Source organism: Tympanuchus pallidicinctus, unplaced genomic scaffold (genome assembly GCF_026119805.1).
Source record: "Tympanuchus pallidicinctus isolate F22 unplaced genomic scaffold, pur_lepc_1.0 scaffold12, whole genome shotgun sequence".
Lineage (NCBI taxonomy): Eukaryota > Metazoa > Chordata > Aves > Galliformes > Phasianidae > Tympanuchus > Tympanuchus pallidicinctus.
This window is the reverse complement of record NW_026294637.1, coordinates 5,625,154-5,651,541: the sequence shown is the minus strand read 5'-3', so window position 1 is coordinate 5,651,541 and position 26,388 is coordinate 5,625,154. Positions and strand designations below refer to the sequence as shown.

General features: G+C 45.8%; 1 long non-coding RNA gene across 3 annotated transcripts; it reads left to right on the top strand.

Annotated features, from left to right (window-relative positions):
• Nucleotides 1-944: 944 nt before the first annotated feature.
• LOC128075509 (uncharacterized) lies at nt 945-25,017 on the top strand. 3 transcript variants are annotated; one of them, XR_008203875.1, is made up of 3 exons: nt 945-1,099; nt 16,680-18,519; nt 24,762-25,017. It is a non-coding gene; the product is annotated as an uncharacterized LOC128075509 (long non-coding RNA). The 3 variants fall into 3 exon arrangements; XR_008203873.1 differs by lacking the exon at nt 24,762-25,017 and having other exon boundaries at nt 16,680-24,641; XR_008203874.1 differs by lacking the exons at nt 945-1,099; nt 24,762-25,017 and adding an exon at nt 4,734-4,952 and having other exon boundaries at nt 16,680-24,641.
• The last annotated feature ends 1,371 nt before the right edge of the window (nt 25,018-26,388 follow it).

The window sequence follows — 26,388 nt, the reverse complement described above, 5'->3', positions numbered from 1 at the left end:
CAAATGTGCACCAGCTATTTTCAGAAACACAGGAGAAGTAATGCCTTCTGGCTGGCTTTGAGTTGCTAGGTCGTCTGAATAATTTCCCTTTCCCTGTCCCCCTGCTTTTATATACACATGGAAAGGCAGACATGGATATTTTAATGTATGTATTAAAAGTAGACCAAAAGTTAGTGTGCTGTTTGGAGATGTGTGGCATAGAAATAAATCGCAGAGGAGAGCAGGGAAGGAATGTGTGCTGCTCCCTGGCAGCCTTGGCTCGCTTGGGGCTGCACAGCAGAGCAGAGCTCCTGCCTCACAACCTCAGTACAAATAGATCAAGCTCTTTTATTTCCCACGTGTAGGGTCACTGTTATTTGCTTTCTGACCTATGCGACTGCATCAAACAAACCAAAAATGCCCTTGAAAAGCTGATCCAGGTCTAACCAGTCAGTAAGATACAGGACTTGGCAGGTAGCAGAAGGCTGCAGGACCGATCCTCAGCCTGATGCCACCAAGACCAAAGGAGATCCACACGACAGCACCCCACGCTTCCTAAAGCTCAGAAAACAGGAAGGAACATGAGGCAAAGCTGATGGCATAACCCAAACACCAGAACAGCTATGCACAGAGTTCCCTAAGAACACAGCCTGCTTGTAACACATTATTGCTATCCGTGGCTTTCCAGCCATACAACGGACAGACAACTACATAACAACTCTGCACTGTCTCCTGAGGGTTCTGTGTGCACCAATGGAGAGACAGAACTCTAACAAAGAGAATGGCAGTGCTCGAGGTTGTCTTAATTGAGTGCTAATGGGTCCCAACCGGGAGACAGGCTCAGCTGGGTGCCATTTGCTCTAATTGATAAGAAGCCCTGATTGGGTCCTTAGACGGTGCTGGTTCCTCACTGAACTTACTAAAGGGAAGCTGGAAAAGGAAATCCCCATTGCTTAAAAGGGAGAAGTTTTAGTTATGGATTTTCTGCTGCAAAGCACGTGGAAAGATTTTAAAAGAAAAAAAACGCACACACAGTGCAGCTGAAAATGGGAGCATAGTGGATCAAATGAAGTTGCTTTGAAGAAATTATTTTAACGTGGAAGGAAGTTGTTCAGTGCAGGTAGGAGAAGGGTCTTTGGCAGGTGTTGCTGGCAGTTACTGATAAATGAGAGCTGTGGTTCTGCTCCTGCTGTGCTGCTTGGGCAACGAGTGAGCTGGGAGATGGGGAGGCTGCAGGAGGTGGGAATGCTGTTGCCCAGCTCCATCCTTGCTTGCAGCTGTAGAGCTGCACACATGCCTTGCAGGAATGCCCTGTGCTGGAAGGAAGAGTCTCTGGAGCCTCCCAGTTGAGGTGTGGCTCATCAATATCATAAGGTGAGGATGCTTACTTGAGCTTGGGTAGCTCTAGTTGCCTGTTATGTGAGCAGTGGTATAGAGCTCTGTGTTAGTGCTGCATGGAGGAATGGGGTCAGCAGGAGAGCAGCTTCCTTCAGGGTGTGTGGCAGTGCTGATATGAGTGACAGTCTTCAGCTTATAGATGAGATAGCTTCTGTCCTCCTGGAGCATGCTTGTTGCAGCCCTTGCTTACAGCTAGGATAGATGGGCCCGAAGGAAATGGAATCTTCTGCTTGTTCCTGAGTCTGCCAGAGTTAACCCTGTGCAAGTAAAAAGGAAGCTGAGTTACAGAGAGGTCATGCTTCAAATGAGGTCCAGCAAACCTAAATTTATCCTGTTCTCTGACAGAAATTAGATTGGAACGATGCAAATGGTGGAGGCTGCTGTTTATTTTGCTTCTGTGTTGCTGAAAATCCTGGATGTTTTCCTTTTTTGGCCAAACTGACCCATAGTGCCTGATGACTCGATACCTCCAGTGTCTCAGCTGGAGCCTTTCAAGTCTTTCTCGCCCTTAATTTCCTTTCCTGCAGGAGGAGGGAGTTCAGCAGACATTATGCAGCCTTGCTGTGATGCCAGGCACTGACAATAGCCTCGGTACTGAGCATCTGTCTTCCTTTCCCTTTTCCTGCTAGAACCATGAAGCACTCACAGCTGTAAAAGCAGCTTCTGAGCATGGCTCACCTGCTTGATGCAACTCGAAGGAGCTCCTTAGAGAGCCCCTGTAAAAGTATCCAAGGGATGGCTGGGTATTTTGTTAGGGTGGATATCTTGCCTCTGATGCATTTTTTGTTTGTGTCTTTGAGCTATAACTGGTAACAAGTGTTGTTTTTCTTTTTTTAATCGCAACCTTAGATGGTCAACAGCAGATGCTCTGGGGGAAGGGGTGAGGGAGCAAGCAAGGGACGACCCTTGTGCTGGTCTCTCAGATGCAGCTACCAAACAAGACTGCCATAATCACATGAATTCTGTGTGTCTCTGCCAGTGAAGAAAGAAAACTACAGCAGGCATATCAAGGAGTCCAGCAGAGTCTCATCACTGAGTGTGCCCTGCTGACTTATCAGCTTTTAAATTGCTGACAAATGACAAGTTCCTGTAATGATCCAGTTCAGGGGGTCCCTACTTGGAGAAACACTGGGATCCTTCTGGCAGGGTCATTACTGGAGGTCGTTAATCACTGATTTGATATTCAAAGCTGATGGCAAAGTCAAAGCGGGTCAGCGTGCTAATGGTCATCAGCAGTGGCAATGACCAATTTCCCCAGAATTATTGTCAGCACAAGCAGCAATAAGCAGCTTAGGAAAGGCAATCTTTTATTTTTACATGGAAACCAATATGAGGTGGGTTGTATGAGCAGAGTGAACCACCGCCTGACAGGAGGCAGACCTGCTTCTAATTGGGAGAAGAGAGATGCAATTGTAATTCTGCAGGCAATAAATGTTTCTCAGCTGAGAGCATCTGCTGTCATCTTCAACTGAGGAGTTAAGCAAGGTGATGCTTCTGGTTAGTGTGAGGGAGCTGGTGTTCTTCACAGGTGAGTGGTGAGGATGAGTCCATCCTCGTGGCTGGAGAATGGCCCCTGGTGTGGGGCAGAGTCCTGTGTAGCCCAGTTTGGAGGTGGTGTTGTGAGTTCCTGAAGCTATTGCTTGGCTCTTTTGTGGGAGCATGCTGCCTAGAAAGGCTTCAAATTCACCTTCTGCTTTCTGGCCATCCCAGAGATACCCCAAGAACAAAAGGCAGGTTCCTGGTGCTTTTCTCCAGTCCCACATATGGAGGCACACAAAGAGTGCAGGCTGCTGGTCTGGCATGTGGGCAATTTGCTGTGGACCTTCTCTTTTATGTCCCGTGGTTCCCTGTTCTGTTACAGAAGCTCAATCTTCCATGAATGCAAAATATAATAAAATACTTTATTTAGCTGTTTTTGAACACCTTAATGAGTAGTTTTCTTTCATATATTTTTATTCACTTTGAAACTCAAATGAGATCACTAATTCCACCCCAAGGGCCTGAAGCAGTGCTGCTGTTACTGCTCAAAGCAGTGAGTGGGGTCTTCCATCTGCACTTCTGCCTGCACTGATAGATTTGGAGCTGCTGTGCTGATGTCTGTGTAAATCAGAACAAAAAGATGACCTCTGCCCTATGCATCTCCCAGACTAACTCCATCCTGTTATCTCATTTTTCTTTGGGGGAGAAGGATTCCAGCTTTGCTTCAGGGGTTACTCGTTGCTCTGAATTATTGTCTCAGGATATGTGAATCTGAGCTGCATCTTGAAATTATTTCTATGGAAGCATGTGTGGTGTGAGAACAGTACCTCTGGAAATTGAGAGAATGGGACAAGTGCTGTTTGATCATGCTGACCTCTGCCAAAGGCAGGTTTCCATCTGGGGTTGAAGCAGGAGCTTCATCTCTCATTGCTGCTCTGCTGTCTGAGTGGTTTTTGACTGGTGCAAGTTTGTCCAAAATGGACACACATGTACTAGGATTTGGACTTGAGACTAGCAATTAATTTCACATAATACCTTTGTTGTCCCTGCCTTCGACCACATTTGAACTGGTGACCTGGAGATGAAAGTCACCGTAGTCCCTTAATAGTCCCCTGAGGCAGGCAAGGCAGCCTCCTTGCTGGCTGCGCTGAAAAGGCTTTTTCCCTGCCTTCCCCCCAGTTTAGCCCTCACCCACCCCCTTGCTTCCCACCTCCTCCAGCTCTTCTTTGCCTGCTGGGCATGACCAGGATAAAAGGAAGAGCAATGAGAGCCATATGTGGACCCTTTTAACCCTTCTGTATGGCCTGTGGTGAGTCTGGCAGTGGCAGAGTTGTGTGATCCCTGAGGGTCCTCTGGATTACTTGAGTCTCTGGTCATGGCACTGAGAGGGGGTCATGTCCTGTGGAAAGCCCCTCTGATCTTACATCTTCTAGAGAAGAAGTGAGGATGTCAGTCTTCTTGCCTTCTTGTTTGTGAGCCATGCACCTGGGGTCCCCATCACCTGGCTGTACCACTACCTTGGTGAGGTAGCATAGCTGTTATCCTACTAGTGACCAGACCTGCTTTGGGATGGGTGGCGACTCCTCAGCACTGCTGTGTGGGCTTTCTTCTACTGGTGGTGAAGGTGCCATGTTTTGGGCTGCATCCTTGGCTATGAGAGCTGGAAAGTTCCAGGCCTTCCTTCAGGCTTTTGCACCTCGCTGCAGCATACTCAAACATTCTCCCAACTCTTCTGCAAACAGGTCCAGAAATCAGAGAAATGCTGAAAACCCCACGTGTCCCACTCTGCCTTTGTTGGGCAGGCTGCCAGACTGGTGACACAAGCATGTTAGTAGGAGGGCTTTTTGCAGCAGGCTCCACGCTGGAGGCTGCTACAGCCTTCCACATCTCCCCACCAGCTGACACTGAGCAGGAGAGGCAGCCCTTCCCCAGCCAACCAGTTCTCCCCCTTTTCTCACAGACATCTTAAGGACATTACAAAGGCTTTTGCATGTGGGCTCATGGCCCTGGCAAGGCAGAAGCTGCCTGCGGGCGGGATAACCCCCATTTGGACAGCTTGATGAAGACATCACTCATCAGGCATCAGCCCTCTCCAGGTAACAAATCTCCTGGCCCTGCTTTGCAGGAATGTCTGCAGTCAGCACTCACACCTGAGGCTGTCCGCCTTCAAAGCCCTTCCTCTCTTGCATGTGCTGCTTTTGGGATCAGGCCCTGAGAAGAGCCCCAGCCAACCACCTCCCGGCTGTTGGAATGGTGAGAGAATGTCAGCATGGGGCAGGAGGGAGGGGAAGAGGGTTGGTCCTGCTAGAAGGAACCCAGCTTCCCCTCTAGGTTGTCAGGACCCAGCTGGGAGGATGGCTAATAGAGCTGGGCTGCTCCATTAGCACCCATTCCTACCTATGCCTTTTAATCAACCCTACTGTACAGTAACGGTATTATTAATAATGAAGCTTTTGTACCATATTTTTTTTATCCACCCCAAAGGTCACAAAGTGAAGTGGAAGACTGAGAAAGGGTTTACGTGTGTGAAAGATGTTAGTTGGTGAGGTTGGTCCTGGTCTGTGAGTTAGCATCCCTTGGTGTCTTGCCACGAGGAGATGAGATGGCAACTCAGTCTTTCTGCTGTCATGCAGGAATAATACAGTGAAGGTGCTCAGCTGCAAAAGTGAGGGCTGGTAGCCCTATGAGGCTCTACGTCTTTTCTACACTGTATGATAGATGGGGGCTGGCCTCTTTTCCCGGGTGATAATAATAGGATGAGAGGTATTGGCATTAAGTTATGGCAGGTTCAAGTTGGATATTAGGAAAAAATAATTCTCAGATGGGTGAGGCATTAGAAAAGGCTGTCAGAGAGGTGGTGAAGTCAGCATCCCTGCAGGTGATCAAGAACTATGGGGTTGTGTGGCACTGAGGGATGTGGTCAGTGGGCATGGTGGGATGGGGTGCGGTTGGGCTGGGTGATCTTCGTGGTCTTCTCCAATCTTTATGATTCCTAAAGTAGGAGAGGGGAATGTCTATGAAATCTGTGTCCGAGTTGTCTGTTTGGAAATGGAGTTGGGGTGGGTAGGTCTGTGCCCACTGAACTTTGGGTAATCTGCTCCATTGCAAGAGGACCACAGTCTGCCCAGTGCACTGCATTGTGCATTCCCACACCTCCTGATGGATTTTAAGTGGATTCTGCTCTGCATTTCATTTTCTACACAAACTTTACTCCACCAGGATAATAATGAGGTTCAAGTAGGGAGACTTTTATATTAGTTGGTCAGGTGTCAGAGGAAGGAATAATTTCTTCTTCCATGCAAGAGGACATCCAGCCACGCTGCAACGTGGGTCTTTGAAGCACTCTGATGGCTTTTTGTTAGGGAGAGAAACTTCTTGGAATAACAGGAAATATTTCCGCAGTCCTTGCCATGTGTCCCAAAGTATGAATTGCCTCTAGCACATGGAGGGTGCTGAAAATAGCAGCATGCAGACCTTCTTGGGGGAAAAAAAAGTTAAATAAGTGGACACATGGTAGGCACCGGGAGAGAGGCAGTGATGGAGCCCTTCCAGGGAAAACAACCCTCTGTTATGGGTCACGGAGTAAACACAGATGTCTTGAATTGCAAGTAGCCAGAGGAAGGAGAGCAGAGCCATCATGTGGGATGCAGAAGAGGGTTTGCCTTGTGGGCAGCCCTGCTGCAATGTTGGCTGTGGTGTGGGGCAGCAGTCTGGTTTAGGCATGAGCTCGGGGGATGGCAAGACAAAACCCCAGTGATTTAATAATAATTACTGATTTAATAATTTTTAAGCATGCATTTGGTGTTTCATTTTGAAACTCAGTTTGACCGTGTTCTTCCTGGAAAGGGAGTAAGAATAATCAGGGCTGCAAAGAGAATTGCTGTGCAATGAGAGGTGAAGTAGCTCAGCTCTCTGCAATGAAGAGGGACCTGGATGCTGACCTCACTCAGGCTGCAGGCAGTTGCAGGAGGAATAAATAGTAAATCTGGGCTTATTGCCATGAATAATATGATGTCTTTACATCCTGACCTAATTGTATTAATTCTTCATGGCAAATATCATATGGAAGTGGCTGATTAGTACCTAGCAATGAGACTGGTATTGGCCATCTGGTGCTCCTGGCTTGGAAGGAAAAAAAAAAAATTGAGATGAAATAAAACTGAAAACCATTATAAGAGTCTTTCAAATAATGAATTAGCTGGATTCATTAAATTCCAGTTCAAATTTGTCTCTACTGCTACTTGTTACTAGCCAGGGCACGAGGCGGTTGCGTGGCTGTATCTAGGAGGGCTGTGAGGATACTCCTTTTGCCTCCTCTCACATCTCCTTTTTGCAGCTTCTCTTTTTGCTTTCCCTTTTGTCATCACCCTTGTGTCCCTTTGCCCCTGCAGCTCACTTTACACCTAAAAGGCAATGCCATGTCCTCCCTGGCTCTAATTCTGGGGTGCAGTCAGCATTCAATACTTGCAAGGAACAGAAAGGGGCAGTTGCCCATTGAAAGCAATACCATAAATGAGCCCTGTTCCCTTGCTCTCAGATATGAGATGGAGCTGTCTGTCTTCATGTCTGGTTTTCTACATCCCTAATAAACTCTGGGTTTGCTTTTAATTTAGACCTTATTTTCTTTTCCCTCTAATAATTAATGATTCAGCCTGGTGGCTCCACGGAGCAAGAGTGCACTGTAACCAGGGCCTTTTGAACAGGCTTCTTATTAAGTGTGCATGTTATGTAAACCCCATAATGTTAAGGGCGAAGGCTTGGCGTTGGTTCTTTCCTAGGTTCCAGGATGGAATCTTTCCCTGGGTTTTTCTTCACCTAGGACTGTAACATTTCCCTTTAGTCTTCTACTGTAGTTATTGAGCTGCTTTGAGGAGATTATTTTGTGACTGTGGTTGCAGTATGATGCGTTTGGTCACCCCGAGGCTCCTCTGACTGCAGGTTCTGCTCCCCTGTATGGCACAGGGTTCTGACAATCTTGCTACTGAGGGCTGACAGGCAGCTGTCAGGCTGGGGGGCTGCAGTGGGGGCTTTCCTGGATATTTCACTTAAGCAAACAACCCTCAGGTGGGATCTCCTTCTTAGTGTTCATGAAATCAGTCTGGGTTTTGAACCATTGACCTGCAGGTCAAAGGCTTCCTGCCCTGCTCCATCCCCCAGAGAACAAAGCCTATTGTTAGCCACAGCTCAGGTACAGCTGCTCTGATGCCTGGCTTTCAGTGACTGTTTGCTTTTGGAGCCAAATATGCAGCTCCTCGGTGTCACCCCACTGTCGCATTTTGGCTTTTCACACCTTCTTTTCATTCCTTCAGGTTAAAAAAAAAAAAGTGGGAGCTGACAAGCCATATACCTTACAGCAGGCCAGCTTCTTTGTCCTTCAGCTTGTTCCCAAACCGCCACTGGTGTGTTGCAGGTGTTCTACCCAATAGTGGATCTGCTCAGCTCACCATCTCCTGCAGCCCCTCTTGGACTGCATCTTGCTGAATGCCCAACACCCACCTTTTCTACACACTGCCAACCTGTTTGATGTTCTTATATATCAGCCTGGGACTTCGTGTGATGATGTGCCTGTGAGGCCAAACTTGTATGTTGTGCCACATTTTTGGATGGGCGTTGTGATGTAGTGAGCACTGCTTCTTAGAGTGACTGAGCCCATTAGGGACAGGCATCCTGCCCTAGGATCACTCCACTTCCTAGGGATAAGTGGCTCTCTGTTCTGTTATGGGGTCTTGATGATCATTACTAACCTAAAATAAAAGGCATCTTGCTTGAAAGAAAACCTTTACCAGCTGAATATGGGAAAGTTAAAATACACTGAGTGCTGATTGATGAGGACATGATATGTTATGATCCTTTTTTGGCTGTGGTATGTGGATGACTGATTGCCTTGTAAAGACAATGTGATTAATATGGAAGGTAAGCTATAATTAATAGTAGTGTTCCATGGGGTGGGAAGGGTGAATTCGGCTGGATACCTCTCCTTCCCCATCTGTAACAACACATCTGTGGCAATAAAGCAGGTATTAGAAGTATACCTGGCACAGTGTGTAAGAAGTGCTACAGAGTTGCAAATAAATAAAGCAAGCTTTTATCGGCTGAAAAAACAGGGGAAAATAGCAAGTGACATCAGCTGCAACTGACGGCACTGTGCAAATATGTGTAATTATGCAAGCAATTTGCTTAGCATTGATGGTATCAGTTGTGAGATAAAAAAAACGTTCTGGTGCACTGTGGGAAGGTCCATGTGAATCTCAGCAGGGCCCACAACCCACCCCAGAGCCCTGTTCCGACCCTACTATGTTTGCTCACTTGTTCCTGTGTTAGTAGGACCCAAATGTATTGTTTTCAAAATATTCTTGCTTCTCTCCAGTAGTTTTACTGCTACCAAATCTGTTCTGTGCCCCAGCACAGCAGTAGGTGGTTATTTAAAACAATACATTTCTCTTCTGTGCGGTTCCTTCTCAGAAGTCTCCGCTTGTTTGGGATTTAACTAGACTTCTGCATGCAAATTTAATGTGTCGTTATGGCATACTTAGGAATAATTAATATGAAAGGGTTACTTGGAAATTAGAGCGAGGGACAGATTTGTGAACTCAACCCCAGCAGTGCTTTTCCTTTAAATGCTGGAGCTGATGACAGGTTTGATGTGAGAGTGTCAAGTGACATTTACTAGCCAGGAGTATTTATATTTTGGATGTGTGTGGTGGGAGAGTAGTTTCTTTTTTTTTTTTTTTCCTTCACTTTTTTCTGTTCCCAAATTTTGCAGCTGTGCTTTGATTTACACGAAGCAGACAAAGTTGTGAGTTTACAGCATTCCAGTTCCTTCCCTCATTAGGAACCTGGAATGGCCATTCCAGCAGTCCCACGGGGAAGGGGCTGCAATACCCTGAGCACAGCATGAAGGCAGCTGAACTTATTCATGAAATCTTGGCTAAAATGGGGCAAGTAGAGAACTGTCTGGTATGGCAAGGAGCTCTTTTTCTTTGTTTTGACTCATCATGGAAGGTTGGAATTACAAGGGGTGCTCTTTCACTGGCTGACTCCTTCACTGCCTTTCTGAAAGCACAGTTTGGGGGGGCGGAAATGGGGAAGCCGTAGATTCTCTTGGAAAAGCTTGGAGGGGATGGAAGCCTTGTTGTATCAGAATAAAATTGGCTTGTTATAGAGGAGGGGGAAAAAAACTCCCTTGGAACAGCTGGAGCCAATCCCCATCGCAGTCAGGATGTAGGGCCAGATGGTCAGGTCTGGTTTGACAATTATATATATTTTTTAATTTAAAAGAAAACATGCTTTTGTTTGGGGGAAAGAAAATAATTGTTACCAATTCTGCTGCGAACAAATGTAATGAAAATGTAGTCCTTATTCTGAGAAGTTCACAGCCTACGAGTGACTCAGGTATCATTGGAAGTATGGAGTGAGGAGGGAGCAAATCAAGGATGGGAGGAATCCGCTCTTTTTTTTCTCTGGCTTTTGGAGCCCAGCAGAAATACAGAGAAAAATTGCTGGTAGTTGATGTATCGACCTGTTTTCATTATAACTTTGGTGATTCTTTCAACTGAAAGAGAAGATATGATACGTCTTGATTAAATGAAATGTCATCCGAGTGTTGAATTAATTACGAAAAACATGGGCAAGGAGTTGGTACTGTATTAATTTGGCTGCTCTGGAGAACACATCAATAGGCTGTTTGCAAGTGATAACTTCATACTGTCATCTTCCTTTAAGGGATCTCACAGCTTTTTGCAAACATTGATATATTGAGCTTGGTAAAGGTAGCAAAGTATTAAAATCTCCCTTTCATACAAGACAGAATAGCACTAAGAAGGCTTTAAGGCGTTTGTTCTACAGTTCAAAGGTGAAGGGAGTTGGCACAAACTCCCATGTGTAGGGCTGGTCCCTAAATCACAGGAATGTTAATGTTGGAAAAGACCATTAAGATCATCTAGTCCAGCCATTAGCCCACCCTGCCATGCCTGCTAACCATGTTCCTCATAACAAACTATTAAAAGCCTTTCTGGTGCCTCGTCCTACTGAGCTGCACCAAAAGGATGGTGAGAGAAGATCCAGTTCCTGTGGTTTTTAGTAATGGAGCTCTTAAATGAGTACCAAGTTGTGTCCCTGCTTGTGGCTCATTAAGAACTGGTCACAGCTGGGGGTTGGCAAAGATAAAGATTGCTTTTTCAAGCCCAGGCTGTTTCACAAGTGAGTTGTCACATAATGCTTTCTGGAGAAAGTCAATTGTAAATCAATAGGTTTGGATTTGAAAATGGCTTTTGGCAAATATGTTCTTTTTAATATACCTACGTTTGCTAAAGCAATACTAAAGGTGAGGTGTCAGGAAAGGTTAATCCGAGCCAATGTCTGAGTGGGGTCATGTTTTATTTGAGATGTCTTCAAGCTTGCTTTGAGCATGTTCCTTGGACTTGCCACCACATTTAATAGGTCGCCCAGGGCTTGAGGAAGGCTTGAATCTGAGACCTGTGACTTTGTACAAGTGCTCGAAACCTGCCTTTTTGAAAGACCCCATGGGAAGAGGTTCAGCAATTGATCAGCCCACGGTGTTGCAGCCCCAAGTTAGCTTTTACTCAGGGCAAGACAGGATAATGGTGCAGGCTCACTGCCTGCTCAACACTTCACCTTCCCATAAAGATGGCTAGGGCAGATTCTGTTGTGTCGAAGCGTGGAGCCCTCCCAGCCAGGTAGTGTATATAAATAGCAGGAATCGTTACTGGCAATCATTGCGTGAGATTTTATAGTGCAGACGTAGTTTTATGGTTATTATTTATTTTTATGGTTCACTGGATCAAGGCCCCTGTTTACTCCATAGCGCTCCAATGTCAACAATTATCAGGCAGTTGCTAATTGGGGCTGGATCAGAATCAGCAGCCTATCACTGAATATCTCTGTGGGTGACATTTCTGACACCTCCAGGATCGATGGCAACAAGCCCAATGATGCTGAGGAAGCCAGAAAGTTATCCCATTTTCCTATGCCCATTTCAAACGACGAGTCTGAAGGACTAAACGAGTCTTGATTTCCATCCTGATGAAAACTAATGAAGCACGGAGGAACACAGTTAAGTCACAAGCAGTTGTTGTTTTTCTTTTTTTTTTTTCTTTTTCATTAGTGGCTGGATGCAAGGGGGGTATCAAGGGTGGTTTTGGTGTTAGCGGCTGTATGACCGAACAGGATGTTGTTCTGGAGAATTAGACCCAGGGATAACGAGGATGCAGACAAGGGAAAAAGGAAGAATGAATTTTTCTATGCATTTCCACCGGGGCAAAACAAAAACGCTGCTCCCCACCTGCTCTACTAGTGACAGCCAGGCGTGTGCCTTGCCATCCTTGTTGTCCCCGTTGCCATCCAGTTGCTCTGGTGGCAGAGCTGCAAGCCCTGCAACAGCTGCAGCGTAGGAGGTTGGCTTCATTCAACCCAGCATCTTCTGCAGCTCGGGCGGCAGATCCGGGCAATGCTTCTGAGCTGTGCAAACAATTGACATATGTGCAGTGAGAACTGTTTGAAAATGTGCATTTGAAAGGTTTTAATTCTTGTGTGTTTTGTGTGTGTTGTGCTTTTTTTTTTTTTTTTTTTAAGAATAAGCCACTCTGCTCGCGTGCCATGTGGGGAGGTTGCAAACTCCCCAGAACTGCTTCTCCCAGCCCTATATTTCACCTCCCTTTTGATTGTGCTGTCATTTTGAGACTTGATAATAGGCCATTATTCTCAGAATTGCTATTATATTTTATTAATAGGATGGGAGGTGGGATTTATTGTCACAAACTCGGTATGATTTGCAATCATTGCGCTCGCAGCTCTCGAAAAGGGCAAATCATTTAGCTGCCTCCTTTGATGGATGCGGGCTCTGATCTGTTCCTCCCTACTTATCCAGGTCTTCTCAGCATTTGCAGCCTATGGGATAGGCCCTGCTGAAGTCGTTGGCACAATCAGCTTGTCCCTGCACAGTGATGGGATGGAGGCTGAGGTTAGGGCTGATGGCAGGAGCCCAGCAGATCTGAGTTCTCCTCTCACATCTGCACGTGTGGGTGTGTACATGATTACAGAGCCCGAACAAGTCTGTTCCTGTTTGGAAGATCAGTGTCAAAAGTGTGTTTTGTAAGAGCTGGCCGGGCTCCTGTTTTTACATTACTAACTCAAAGCAGTTAGCTGCCTTTTTTGGGGGCCCTCTGCTTTCCCAAATCAGTGTGCAGCTTTGTCTTGTCCTTTATAAGGGCTGCAGGAGTTGGGAGGATGCAAATCAGGTCTGTTTTCACAAGGAACCTCTTGGTGGAGGTTAGTTTACCCCAGCAGGCTGGCCATGGTGTTACAGCATGGACAATGTGACCTGTGGTGGTAAGGAAAAATAACCTGCACTGGGGGATGGGACCAACTCACTGAAAGACTCCTGGTGCTTACAAGATAGGAGCAAGCAGGGACATGCTGGATCTAGCTCTGTCTTTCCCTTTGTCTCTGTGCAGATCTCAGTTCCTCCAACCCTCCTGATGCTTGCAGCAAGGAGTTTGTTTTCTTTTCTCCTGAAGTGCTTGAACACCTGAGGCTGAAAATCCTGTTCTTGCCTCTGCCTCCCCCTTGTTCCTGTAGTGCTGTGCTTGCAAACATCTCCGGATGTCTGGGAGCAGCAAGGGGCTGGATGTGTTGGCAGGCTGCTGTGCTGCTGGGGATATTGCACTGGGTCCTGCCACCCCTTAGGGAGAGACCTGCTGGTCTGCCCCAGGTTCTTCTAGGGGGCGTTTGTTGGTCCCTAGAAACAAAGTTAGAACTACTGCAGGGACACCATGCTGAGTATTGCCTTCATTCATTGTCCCTGGGGAGTTAGAATCTTAGAACCACTAAAGTTGGAAAAGACCACTAAGGTCACCCAGTCCAACCATCCACCAACCCCCACCATGTCTACTGGCCACATTCCTCAGTGCCACATCCCCATGGTTCTTGATCACTTCCAGGGACAGTGATTCTACCACCTCCCTGGGCAGCCTGTGCCACTGCATCACTGCTCTCTGAAGAAGAAATGTGCTGTAATATTAAACCTGAACTTCCCCTGGCACAGCTTGGTGCCTTTACCTCTTGTACTATCGTTGTTACCAGCCTCTACCTTGCCACAACCTCTTTTCATGCAGTTTTTCATGCAGTGATCAGGTCTCCCCTGAGCTCCTCTTCTCCAGTCTGACTCGGTTCCCTCAAACCCCATCAAATTGCTCCCCATCAAACTTGTGTCCAGACCCCTTACAGCTTTGTTGTCCTCTGGATGTGGCCCAGTGCCTCAATGTCTTTTTTTGTAGTGAAGATTACCTCCAGCATTTGTGAGTATGAGCACTGAAAAATATCCTCTGGGACATTTAAAACATTACCTTAGAGCTGGAGATGGGGTGAAATTGTCCTGTTTTAAAGTAATGTTTCACATCATGCAGATGGGGCTGCCGTGAAGCTGGCTTTGTGAACCTCATGGTGGAAATGGGCAGGCTGGGGTGGTAGCCTGCCTCCATCAGCATGAGGAGGTGGAGAGGGGATGGAGAGCATGCTTTGCTTTGTCAGCGTGTTAACTGTCCCTCTGTTTTTGGGTTGTAACATCTGGGGTGTGGGGGGCAAACAGCAAGAGTGGCCCTCAGGGGAAATGAGACACCTGTGGTGTTCAGTTGCTAGCCATTGCCTGGCTGTTTTCGCTTTCACATATTTCTGCCTGTCAAGCCCAGAAAAATGGTATTTAATTTGGAGATAGGCTGCACAGATGGAATAAATATATGCATACCAATGGCTTTGGTTAGGTTTAGGTATTTGTTGAGGGGGCAAAAACGCTTCGGTGTTCTTGGATGAGGGTCTTGCATTTTATGCAAAGGAGGAATTTAGCTTCATAGCTGCCTATTAAAGTTGTACCAGTCATCTTGTTAAACCTGCTTGTATACTGGGTGATCTGTTGCAATCTGAGTGTTTGTCAGTCTGAAAGTGGATGCTGAGATCTGGCCTATGGGAACTGGAGCACGGGAGCTGCCTCTTACCCATAGGTAAAGGAGCTGCAAGGTGCTTGCCCTGGCACTTCTGCCATCAGTCAGCACTGACAAACTGATATCCTGTGTGGAAGGAAACGAAGATCTTTCTGGAAAGAAATGCTCCCAGATATTCTTATTGACAGAGGTGGAAATAGAAATGGGGATTATTGACTCCCTGCTCAGTCTGTAACTGGCAGGTTCAACAGCTGAAAGAAATCAATTGGGAAGTCAGTGGGTGCTTCATGGTATTTTAGCACTACGCTTCCAATATTTCTAACCGTGCTCTATTAGGACTCACGCTCTGGAAAATCCCATACCAACATTGCAGTCTGGTGTTTCCAATTGCAGAGCTGTTAATAACTTGCTGAAGATTAGGACAGGGACCTCAAATGTGAGGATCTGCACTAAGGACATGGGTTTGCATGTTTGGTTTTTACTACCTCCTTCTGCAAGAAGTAGAATGCAGCTATCGTGTTGAGCACTGCTGTTCATTAATCCAAGCTCTTTGGAGTAGTTTCTTTTGTTGTAAATCAGTCATTAAGTTAATTCTGTGTCTGATTCATATAAATTTTTTCCCTAGTTTGTAGGGTTTTTTGAAATCCAGTTCTTGCACAGCTTCTTTTCTCTGGTTATTGAGTTATTAAGGTCCTATCACTTCTGGGAACAGGGTTCAAAAGGTCTTTGGGAAGAACAGGTTTGCATCCTGAACTTGGAAGCAAGTGCTACAGGCCCCATTTGCCAACAAGGAACCACAACACTAATTATTTTTGTTGCTTATTTAACTCTTGATGGGTGCCATGAGCCAATTAAAATCACCACTGTTACTTAGAGTGGCATGAAACCTAAATGAGGAAGCAGGAAAGGTAAGTGACAGTGCCTTGTGTAGGAGGTTCTGCTGTTGTGATGGGCAAGAAAATTAAAGTCAACTTGGAAGCTCACTTCTGTTAGAAAGAAAGAAAAATAAAAAACAAGCAGAGATGATGATCTCAGGCCTCCGTCAGTGGAGATTTAAGATGGTAAATAGTGTAAAATCATGTAATAACTCTTACAGCTCATTTGTAATGATAATGGATGGATGAAGCAAGCCATGAAGAAGAAGAACATCCATATATGTGGGACAAAATGCACTAGAAAAATTACAGTTTGGGCTTTAAAAAAAAAAAATCAACATCTTTCAAATGGCTCTTGAGAAAATTTTCTTTAACTGTGGGAAATTGGCATAATGATGTAAAGTCAGCCTGGAAAGCTGCACAGCACTTGTGGGTTCGAACAGTGAAATTAGAAGTAACGTATATGCTGAGCTATGAGACAGATATTGCCTTAATGAAAGGCATAGCAGTGACACTGCGTGAACTTAGTGTTTAGCCAGTGACGTCTGCACTTCACGAGAGCCCATGGGAGGCAATTAGGAGGGCTGCAGAAGGAGGGAATAATTTTACCTGTCAGCTTTGTAAGTGGGCAGCTTTTTGTGTGTGCGTATGTACGTGTATTTGTATGTGCATGAAATAGCCAGAAAGTAATGAGATGGAGAGGCTCGGTGGGGTCTGTCAAGGCTGTGGTTGGAGGTGGGGAAGCAGCTATTTTCAAACCCACAAGATTTATTTGTGGAACTGGTGCAGAGGTGGGGGGTGAAGGTAGCAGACTTTAGCCTTCAGGGCTTTCATCTGCTTTAAATTCAGGTTGTGGTTTTTTTTTTTTTTTTTTTTTTTAATGGTTATTTGTGAGTGTGAGCAGGTAGGTTACCACATATGTCTTACGGATGACTTCATTACATTTGTATTTAAAATTTGTTCTCTGGTTATTACTTCTTTCCATGTTTTTCAGAATGTGACTGAGGAGTGGTAGATGGAGGAGGCTTCAAAATCACTGCATGCAGCTCATGGGTCTCAGGTTAATTTAGGTCAGCTGAGATGCAACGCTGGATGAAGACTGCTATCATTCTGTCCAGAGTTAAGCCAGCAAGTGGAAGCTTTCTTTTCATAGAATTGTTAAGGTTGGAAGGATCTCTAAGATCACCTGGTCCAACTGTCAACCCATCACCGCTGTTTTTGGAGTGAAGATCAAATGCCAAGCTGGTGCCAGCAGCTGTGCACAAGTTGTCCAGGAGTGTGCAAACACCAGTACTGAGCCCCTGATTCTTTGCCTCCACTGATTTTGGAAGATATGGATATGCACCATAGCAATCTCATAGGATCTCCTCCAGAGCAATGAGGGAGAGCAAGAGAACACTGAAATGCCAACTCTAAAGAAACATCTCTGGACCTTGGCTCTGTTGCTCTGAAGCGGAGATGGGTCCAGGTGTTCTGTCACTCATCAAGGTACCTGCTCTGCCAGAAGTCATTGGTCCATGTCTGTGGGCAAAGCGAATACACAGCAGAACAGCTGGGAACCCATCTCAAAGCACTGCTTTGAGCTAAAACACTTGTGTGACTCACAGGCAGTTATCTTTGGTGGAATATGAATGAACCAGAGCTCAAAATCTTGGCTTGAACCAAGGGCAGAGGTAGAAGATGCCTCATTTAGCCTGAGGAATGCTTTTGACAGACACATTGCTGCCACATGGCTTGGCTGGGAAAAGAAGTTGTACCTCTCTAGTGAATGGAAAGATTTCACTGAAATCCTGCTGTAGCAACACCAGGTTGTCTCTTGATTGCTTGTAGTCCAGAAATGAGGAAGAAACTCATAGCTCATTCAAACTTGCTAATGGAAAAAATCACACTTAAGTCTATCTCATGTTCTTGTGTGAGTCACAGCAATGTTTGGTGCTTATCCTTGAGTGGAAAGGTTCTGGTGGGGAGGAGCTGCGGTGTTATTTTTCCAAAGGGCTGATTATTTAGCTCTGCCCAATTTGGGAAGTGGGGCTATCACTGTCTCGCTGTTATCACCCTTTCAGCAAGGCAGATAGCAGCCAGCACATTACTCACCACTACCCCATGGCTATCTGTTTTCTGATTACGTGTTACAAGAAGTGGCAGCCAAAGCCGGGAAGCCTCTTCAGCACTGGCTGAAGCCACCTCCTATGGGCTGTGATGCTCTTGTCCTCGTCACCTGCCCTGGAGGCTGCGAGCCTTGGTGACTCTGCTCTGTTGGCACTCAATTAGCCACTTCTGGGAATTAACGTGTGGGGAGGCTATAAGCTGTTCTGCAGATAAGTTCTCTAACTTGCCAAAACTGCAGTAATGAGGGAACTTCTTTATAGTTAGAAAAAAAGCAGCTCTCAACCTGTTGCTTCCTTCTTCCTGACAGCTGGCTCTGAGGCACCACGAAGGTATTTAACCTCTTACTGCCACTTTGAAGCTCTGCACAGGGTTTCAGTGGCTGCACGGGAAATTCTTACAGCTGCAGAACAGCGCTAAGATGGGGCCATTCAGTACAGAGAAGCCACCAACTCCTTGTTGCAAATTCATGATGCAGAGTGGACTGCAGACCAGTTTGCCTTGCGCTCATCTGGGTTTGCTCCACTGTGTGCTCATATGTGTTAGAGTTGTGGGTCTGCATAAGCAGCTGATGTTCCTGTTTTTGGAAGCATTTGCTCTTTTGGTGCTGGATTGAACCGAAGATCGTGCTCTTGACGTGTTCTTTCAGGATTACAATGAAAGTTTCTGGAAGATAGGCTAGGAGCTTTCTCTATAGTTCTGCAGAATGCCCAGAACTCCTAGCAGAGGTAAGCTTCAGTGGGGTGATGGGAGAAGATGGCATGAGAAAGCACCTGTCATTTCCTCTAGGCATGACAGAGAGGTTTTAGGATTGCACATAGGACTCTCCTATTCCATGCTGCTGGGCCTGCTGGGAATGTGATGAATGCAAAAAACACAGCCTGCACAGAAGCTCTTAGATTAATTTTTTTTGAAGTAGGGTTCCTGCTTTAACTTGCAAAGACATGGAGGTGAGAAAGCTTGAAGAGCTATTAATGCCACCAGGTTGGTTTGGTAGGATCGGAGGCAGAAGGTTGTGCTTGTTCAATGTAGTGCTTGGCATAGTGCTTTGTGTGATCACCCTTAAGTCTGTCCCACTGCTAAATGTCCCCTTACTGGGACAGTTTGTGTGGACTTGTATAGAGGAGAATGGGAACAGAAAGCAAGTGGTGTTCATTCACAGCTGTCAAGGAGGATGGAAGATTGACAATTTTTGTCTCACAAAAGGGTAAGTGATGCTGAACTCTCCTTAGACCGATTCCAGTTGAACACAAAGCATTTTAACCTCTTAATCCTCACTTCTGAATTATAGCTCAGACATTCAAGGTTGTGTGGCTTTTTGGAATTTCTCCCCCGTTTGTGACCCTGGTCCCAGACAAATAGTAGGGCAGCTCTGACCATCGCTCGGTGCATGCTGAGTGCTGAGCAGAAGTGCTCATCCTGTGATCTCCTGGCTTGTTTGCCTCCCTATCTGACCCTGAGAGGAATTCATGGGAATCCTCACTGGGAAAGAAGCAAACCTGAAGCGACTATAGACGTAAAATGTCATTTCCCACTGTGACACGAGGAATCTAAACCTGATTTTTACCTTGCCCTTCTAAGGAGACCTCCTCATCAGATGCTGAAAAGCTCCTCCATGTTTCCCAGTGTGCAGACCCCAATGACTGGTATCAATAGTGGTGACACGTACGAATGCACTATTTCCCTTTTGGCCTTGTTTGCATTATTTTTGGTTTTCGTGTTTGGGCTTTGGCGTAAAAGCCAGCAGAGCCTCTCATTTAGTCAAGGCCATTTCAGCATTCATTGCAGATGAGCATGGTGCTCCAGGGAGCCAGTTGTATACTGGGCTTTGCCAGTGATTCATTTCTGGACGCTGCCTGAGCGATTCCCTCTGGGCCTCAGTTTCCTGTTCTGTAGAATGGAGATAATACCCGTTTATGGCCCAGGGCTGCTTTGAAGCCTTTACAAAGTTAGCGAGTGTGTGTTTGGATGAAAGTTGGGTTTTTTTCTTTTTTCTTTTTTCTTTTTTTTTTTTGTAAAGCAGATTCAAAACAAGAAGTGCAGCTTTCATTCAGGAGCTTGTATGAAGTGATCAGGATGCAGAATTCCTGCCCAGGATGAATGTGTCTGTGCTGAGAACTGAAACAATCATCATGTAACTCTTCTAAAAGCACCCACTGTTGGTGCCCATGGCAGGGTTGGCCGCTATTCATTCTTTTTTTGTTTATTTTATGTAAATCCTTTTTTCCTTGTCATTGAAAGCACAAACAAAAAAAGAGGGGGGGAGGAAGAGGGGGAAGACGAAAAATAGAGAATTTTGTTCTGTAAGCCCCATAAAATCGATTCATCCCGACGAAGGTTTTAACGGTGCCAACCCTCTGCTCGAGCCTAAAAGAAATTCTCCTTTTTCTCCCGACTGTCACATGGTGGGGGAAGATGTGAAAGCAGAAATGAAAGAGGTGCAGACTTGTCCCCTCGCTTTTCTTGCCCGGTTCCCTTTATGTGTGCTCTCCCACCCCCTCCACCTCCCTCCCTCCTGCTCTGCCTCAGTTCCCATTGAAATGTCAAATGCAGCAGTTGTCTGCGAGTGAAAGAGGGGTTCCCTGGTGGGAACGGGCTGCCCTTCTAACCTGGAGGCCTCGGCTCTTCTCTTCTCCCTTTTTGGTGTTTCCCATTCCCACTTTCTCAGCAGATGTTGTGTGGCTGTAAAGGAATGAGTTTCTTTTCACCTGGCCATGTGAATGGGCTGGCACAGAAACGCGCTCATTCTCTCAGGCTCTGGCAACAGCTTACACAGAAAGAGATTGTTTCTAAGAGCTGTCTTTTTTTATGCTTTCTTCCCTTTTTTCTTCCCCCCCTTTTTTTTTTTTTGTTTTTAAGAAGGAGATAGGGAGGAAAAAAAAAAAAAAGGCGGAGAGAGAAACTGGCTGTATTTTAAGCTTCCTCCTTGGGTGCCAAAGGAGCCCTTAGAGTTTTGTTTCTACCACTTTTGTTCCTTTTATAGCTGGGATTCAAGCCGCGGGCTTTCAGCTCCCCTTTGTCTTAGCCCCGCTTTTCCCAAGCAGTTGACATGAGAATTGTATGGCAGGATGGAGGTTCAGCCAGGAGCACTGCCTCTGCTTTAGTCCGGGGCTGAAGTTTTCAACTCTCTCAGCAGCTGACTTGTGCAAGTTACCGAGTGTGTGACATTTCATGTGCTTTCTGCAGGAAAAAGATTTACTTTCAGAAGAGTCCTGCCCGAAAATGTGTGGCAGTGTGGTGCAGAAATGCTCAAACTATCTTTGTGGTGTTTTCTTTTTTTGTCACTCTGCTAGTTGAGATAGCAGAAGCAAACTTCAAGTCAGTGAAATAGAGGTTGGGGAGTTTTCATGCTTTGTCCTTTCTCCTGTTTTTGCCTTCCTGGTGTTGCTAGGTGCCCTCTGCTCTTTATCATTTCATTGTGAATTTAGGCTTGGTCAACTGAAGAGCAGCAGAGAGGCTCCTGATGGCTTCGTGCAGCCTGTGTTTGGCCAGGTCTCTGCTCAGAGCTCATTACACTGAGGCTTGGTGGATATTCAGGAGCAAATGACAACACCTGGGATCAGGAATTGTTTGGTCTCATCCCACCCTGATGAAACAAACGCACATGCTGAGCCTGAAAAATGGACTTGTCATTTACTGATTTAATGAGTAAATAATGAACCATTCTGAAAATACTGCTGGGATATTATGCCAGTGCTTCTCTCTGAGTATTTACACACACTTTAACTCCAGTTGTTTTTTGTTGTGTGTGCATGTGGTTTTTTAAAAATCTGAAGTTTATTTTTACAGTGGTGCTTGGAAGGCAGTAAATAATCCGCAAAGAATTAACAGACAAAAGTCACTGGCTCTGCTCCACCCTATTGAAGGCAAAGGCAGAACTCCCATTTACTTCAGTGGAAGTAAGAAGTAGGGCCTGTGAGTGTGAAAGATTAATCACTTTTATGATCAGGATATCTTTGCGAGTGTTGGTCTTTGTCCTTTATCTGACTGAGGTCATAAACAAATCACGAGCATCTTCTCAGGTGGAATGCAGACCTGTGAAAACAAAACTTCTACATCTGAAAGCTTTTGGTAGGTTTTGTTTTTGATAATATTTTGGAAAGCTGAGCTCGGCGTGTTGGAGATGTTGAACTGACTCTTCATCCATCCTTCATGTGCGCAGCATTTCACTTCTCCGTTTGTACGGAGCGCCATTTTTGGAGATGTGGGACTGGAGGAGTCTCAAGCTGAACCTCCTGCCTGGAGAAATGAGCACAACACACATCCTTGACAAAAGCAAATGAGGAGGAGGTGGCTCATGCCTAGTAAGGAATGCTGCATGTGTGGTGCTAGTGGTTAGGAAGCATTTTTCTTTGTTCTGGTGCAGCCAGTGATGTTATTTGTGCAAGTAATAGGATGATATAACTAACTCAGAGGTATAGTTTTTATTTAGTTCTGTCAATGGGCCCTAAGTGACCTCATGAAGGAAGCAAATACCACTGTCTCGAGTTTTAGATGGGAACCTGAGGCTCTACTGCATGGCCAAATACATAAGGACAGGGTTCAGCCTTTTCCTAAGTCCTATCCAGGATCTTATCCTCTGCCTTATGAAAGCTTTATCCCTAAAATGTGTCTTGAGAGAAGGACTCTGTATTGTAGTTTTCCTATTGATTCCTTTCCTGGAGTTTATGCCTTTTGGAGGAGATGGGGCATTGCTAATTGCTTCAGCTGTTCTTGACTGTTACAGGGCACTTGAGCAGAACTGTGCGGCCCAAGCGTTTGTACTTTGTAAAATAACCCTTCATCCCTGCAGAATGGAAGGATTAACAAGTTTAGCCTCCTTGATTCATCTTGAATTATTCTCTACACCATCTTAGTCTGTGGTGCAGCGTAGCTGAAAGTAAGGCAGAGCTGCCACTAGATTAGCTCAAGATGAGTGCCACAGAAATGAAGTGCTATTGTCGTTCTTCAAGCAGTGACACTGACCGAAATAAAGGACATCTGGGTAGGAAATAACCGCCTGCTATCCTTGGTGTAGCCCAGCTTGCCATGAATGCTGGCCGTGCTAGGCAACCAGCAAAGGGAGATGCAGGCAGCTGTAAGCCAGGCCAAAAAGGGAGAGAAAAAAAGACCAACCCTGAGAAAGAAGGGTGGGTTCTTCCTTGCCATGCTCTGAGCTGGAAGTCTTTTTATTCTCATCTTTTGTTGCATTTTCCCCCTTCCTTTTCATGCCCCAGCAGTGGGTCTGGGTGCAGGGGAGCATTGAGTAGTCATGTTCCACCCCTCCTGTGGGTTGTGGGGGCTGTGGTTTGGGAATTCTATACAGCTGTGTGTGTGGGATCAGACTGCAATGCCGTTTGTGACCCATGGAAGGGAGGGTGACACCCATGGCTCCCTGAAGGATGTGGGTCTGAGCCTGGGTGTTGCCAGAGCTATAGATTCACCTATGGGTAAGCAGCTAGCCACAGCATGCAAGCCTTCTTGAGGGAGCTGGTGGCTGATGTGGTCTACTCAGTCCTTAGTCTCCGTTCATTTTTTCCAGTCTGATGCTTTGAAGAAGGCAGTGGTGGGTAGAAAGATGCCAAACAGCTTGCCCAAGGTTTGAGGAGAAGCCTGTGGCAAAGGGGAGTGGATGGGCAGTGGAACTGCAGCATTGGCCCTGAGACTATGACAAAATGGGACTGTGAAGCAAGAGCAGGGTGCTCTCCCTTTGGTGATGATCTCACCTCTCAAATGTCTTTTTTGCTGTTTCTTTTTCCTTTGTTTCCATGTGCCTCCCGAAGAGAGGCTGCCCTGTTAGAAAGGCTTTGTCTCACTGCTTCCTTTATCATAATATGTGGATTTGTGGGCAATCAGTTCTCAAAATACGTATCAAAACTCTGAATTTGAATAATATTTGTTTCTCTCAGGTGCTTTCCATCTTTAAGCACTGGAGCAGTGCTACCCCACGGAGATTGGGGTGCTGGCAGCACCCCAGGGCTCTCCTGTCCTTTGGCACAGGTTGAGGCTGAATGTAGGGAGGGCTGCCAGCAGGGCCAGCTGTAGCTAAAGAAGCAGCCTCCAGAGGGAGAGAAGGCTTTCTCTCTCTCAGGCTTTTACAACCAGTGCTCAAAGTGAAATGCATTTAGAGAAGAAAAGGCTGGGCTTTCTGGCTGTACAAGACCCAGCCTTGCAAATCTGCTCAGTAGCTTCACTGCCTTTGATGCTCCGTTTTGGTTTGATCTTTCCCTTTGCTTCTGCTGCTGGCTGGGAACTATAGAGGTGTGCCTGGGATGAGGAATCTCACCCAAATGGATGCAGGTCTGAGGATCTTTTTTGGTCAGAGATGCATCATTCCCACGTTCAATAGGGCAAACATGCAACAGAAAACAAATGGAAAACTTTCTACTTCCAACAAGGAGCTGGCTCGTTAAAGACAACGAGAGCTTTGCAGCAGCAGCCCTAGAAACAGCACTGAAAGTTATCCCAAACATGTAAATGAAGCGAGCTCCAGCGATGGGAGGCCAAGCCACCATGAACCCACTGCATCGTGCTATTAATACAAAGAGGGGCCTCAATTAATTAAACTCTTACAGGGTGACGCAAAAGCATCACAAGAAATTTGCGGCGCACGTAAAGACAAAGCGTGTTGCACCATATCTAATTGCCGGAATAATTATTTTCTGCTATGCAAATTATCATGAACAAATTCACTGCAGCTCATTTGTGTGTATTTAATTATCATCAAGAGCTGGGGTTGAGGGACTAGATTTAATATGTTGGTAATGAAATAGCAAGAATTTGTGCGTGTGTGTGTGTATGTTTGCAGAGAACTCGTTATTTTACCACAGCTGGATTTGTTTATTTTAAATAAATCGTTATGGCAGATACAGTTTTGCATGTTTGCTCATTTGCCGATTTATCATAAAAACTGTGGTTTCAGTTATATGGGTGGTTTCTATCAAACACATATGATCCCTCTTGCTTGCAAGCGCCATGTTTCTGTTTTAAGGAGGAGCTCAGCTTGAAGAGAAGATGAGTTTGCATGCAAATCAAGAGTGGAGAAGCGGGAGGAATCGGGACAGCCATCATTGAGAAGAAAGCCTGGATGGATGTAGGTTTTGTGCTGGACTTTGGGTCTTCGTGCTTTCAGGATGAGTTTTAATTCCAGCCTCACCCATTTGTACACCAAAATGGCTCTTGGTTTGTATTTTTGTGTTGGCACGTGTAACGATTCTATGATCATAACAAAAAGCAATAAAAGTGGATGTAGGATGCAAGATACCTCTTCTGACTTTTATGTGGGTCTTTCCCTCTTAAGATGCAGGTTTTCTGGGCTAGCGCTGAACTGAAGATACTGAGATATCAATTAAACCCTCAAGTTACAAGAAAATATTAAATTTGGGAAGAAAATGACACTTAGTCGTAATTGTTTGCTTCCCTTGATTTAGAAGCAATAGCCTGGATGCATTTGGCTTCCACCTGATGCCCAACCATTCCATGTGGTCACTGCTCCAAAAAGAAGCAGCGAGGTTCCCAAACTGCCTGGATCACAGCATGCTCCAGAGGTGCCAGGTAACTCAATGTAACTAGCAGTACTAGCCATAACCACAAAACAGCAAATATAAGCGCTTGGTTTCCTCTTGTGGATTTGAATAGGAGATGTAAGCATAACAAAGAAGGGGTAAGGAAAGGATACAAAGGTATCAGTGTAAGACAGGCCAGCTTCTGGTGACATCACCTGAGCCCCGAGGGTGCCCACAGAACCATTATGTGCTCTGTCTCTATGCTGGTTTGCATATAATTGATGGTTCCTCCGAGGTTCTGCCTCCCCCTCCTCTGCGGGACGCCCTCTTCTATGTTAGTTTATTTTTTAAATAATTAACAGACTTTGTGACTGCCTGTCTATGCGTCCCCTTGGAATTCCTCTCCAGCTACTCTCATCCATCCCCACAGCTCCTCCCTCTCCTCTGCAGTGTTCTTTTCCTCTCACTGCATCTTAAAGCGTTGCCTTTTGTTTTGACTTTGCTGTGCAACACAATCTCTGGGCACTTTTTTTGAACAGGATTCCCTATTGCTGTTTGCTGGAGGCTGTAATTCTCTTCTTCCTAGCAGCTGCCACTCCTAGCAAAGATTTTTGGTCTGAATAGTTCTTGTGGGTGGGTGTATCACATTAGAGACTTCAGCTGTTACTGATAGTGAAGACAAGAGTCTGCTCCCCCTCTCCCTATGAATCCACCTTGCTATGGTGTGAGCAATAGAAAAGCCTTAGCACTTTTTTGCCACTGGGAAAATCTGCTATGGGTTGGGCTGGTTTCCCTTCTGCTGCCATGCTGGCTTTTTCCTAGAGCCAAGTCCTGCTAGCAGTAGAACTGCTGGAGGCATTTGCTCCATGTTTTGTGCTCTCTATAAATGCTCAGTTGGAAGTAGTAATTTGTGCAAAATCCCTGACTCCTGGGGAAATGCTGGTTCTTTGGTCTGGATTTGGGAGTGAGAAATGCTATAGGACTGTGCTTGTTTGGTTGAATGGGGCCCTGAGCAATCTCATCTGGCGCCCATTGGAGTGGTTGGCAACCCTGCCCCTGTGGCAGGGGTGTTGGAACTGGACATTCTCTAAGATTCATTCCAACCCAAGCCAT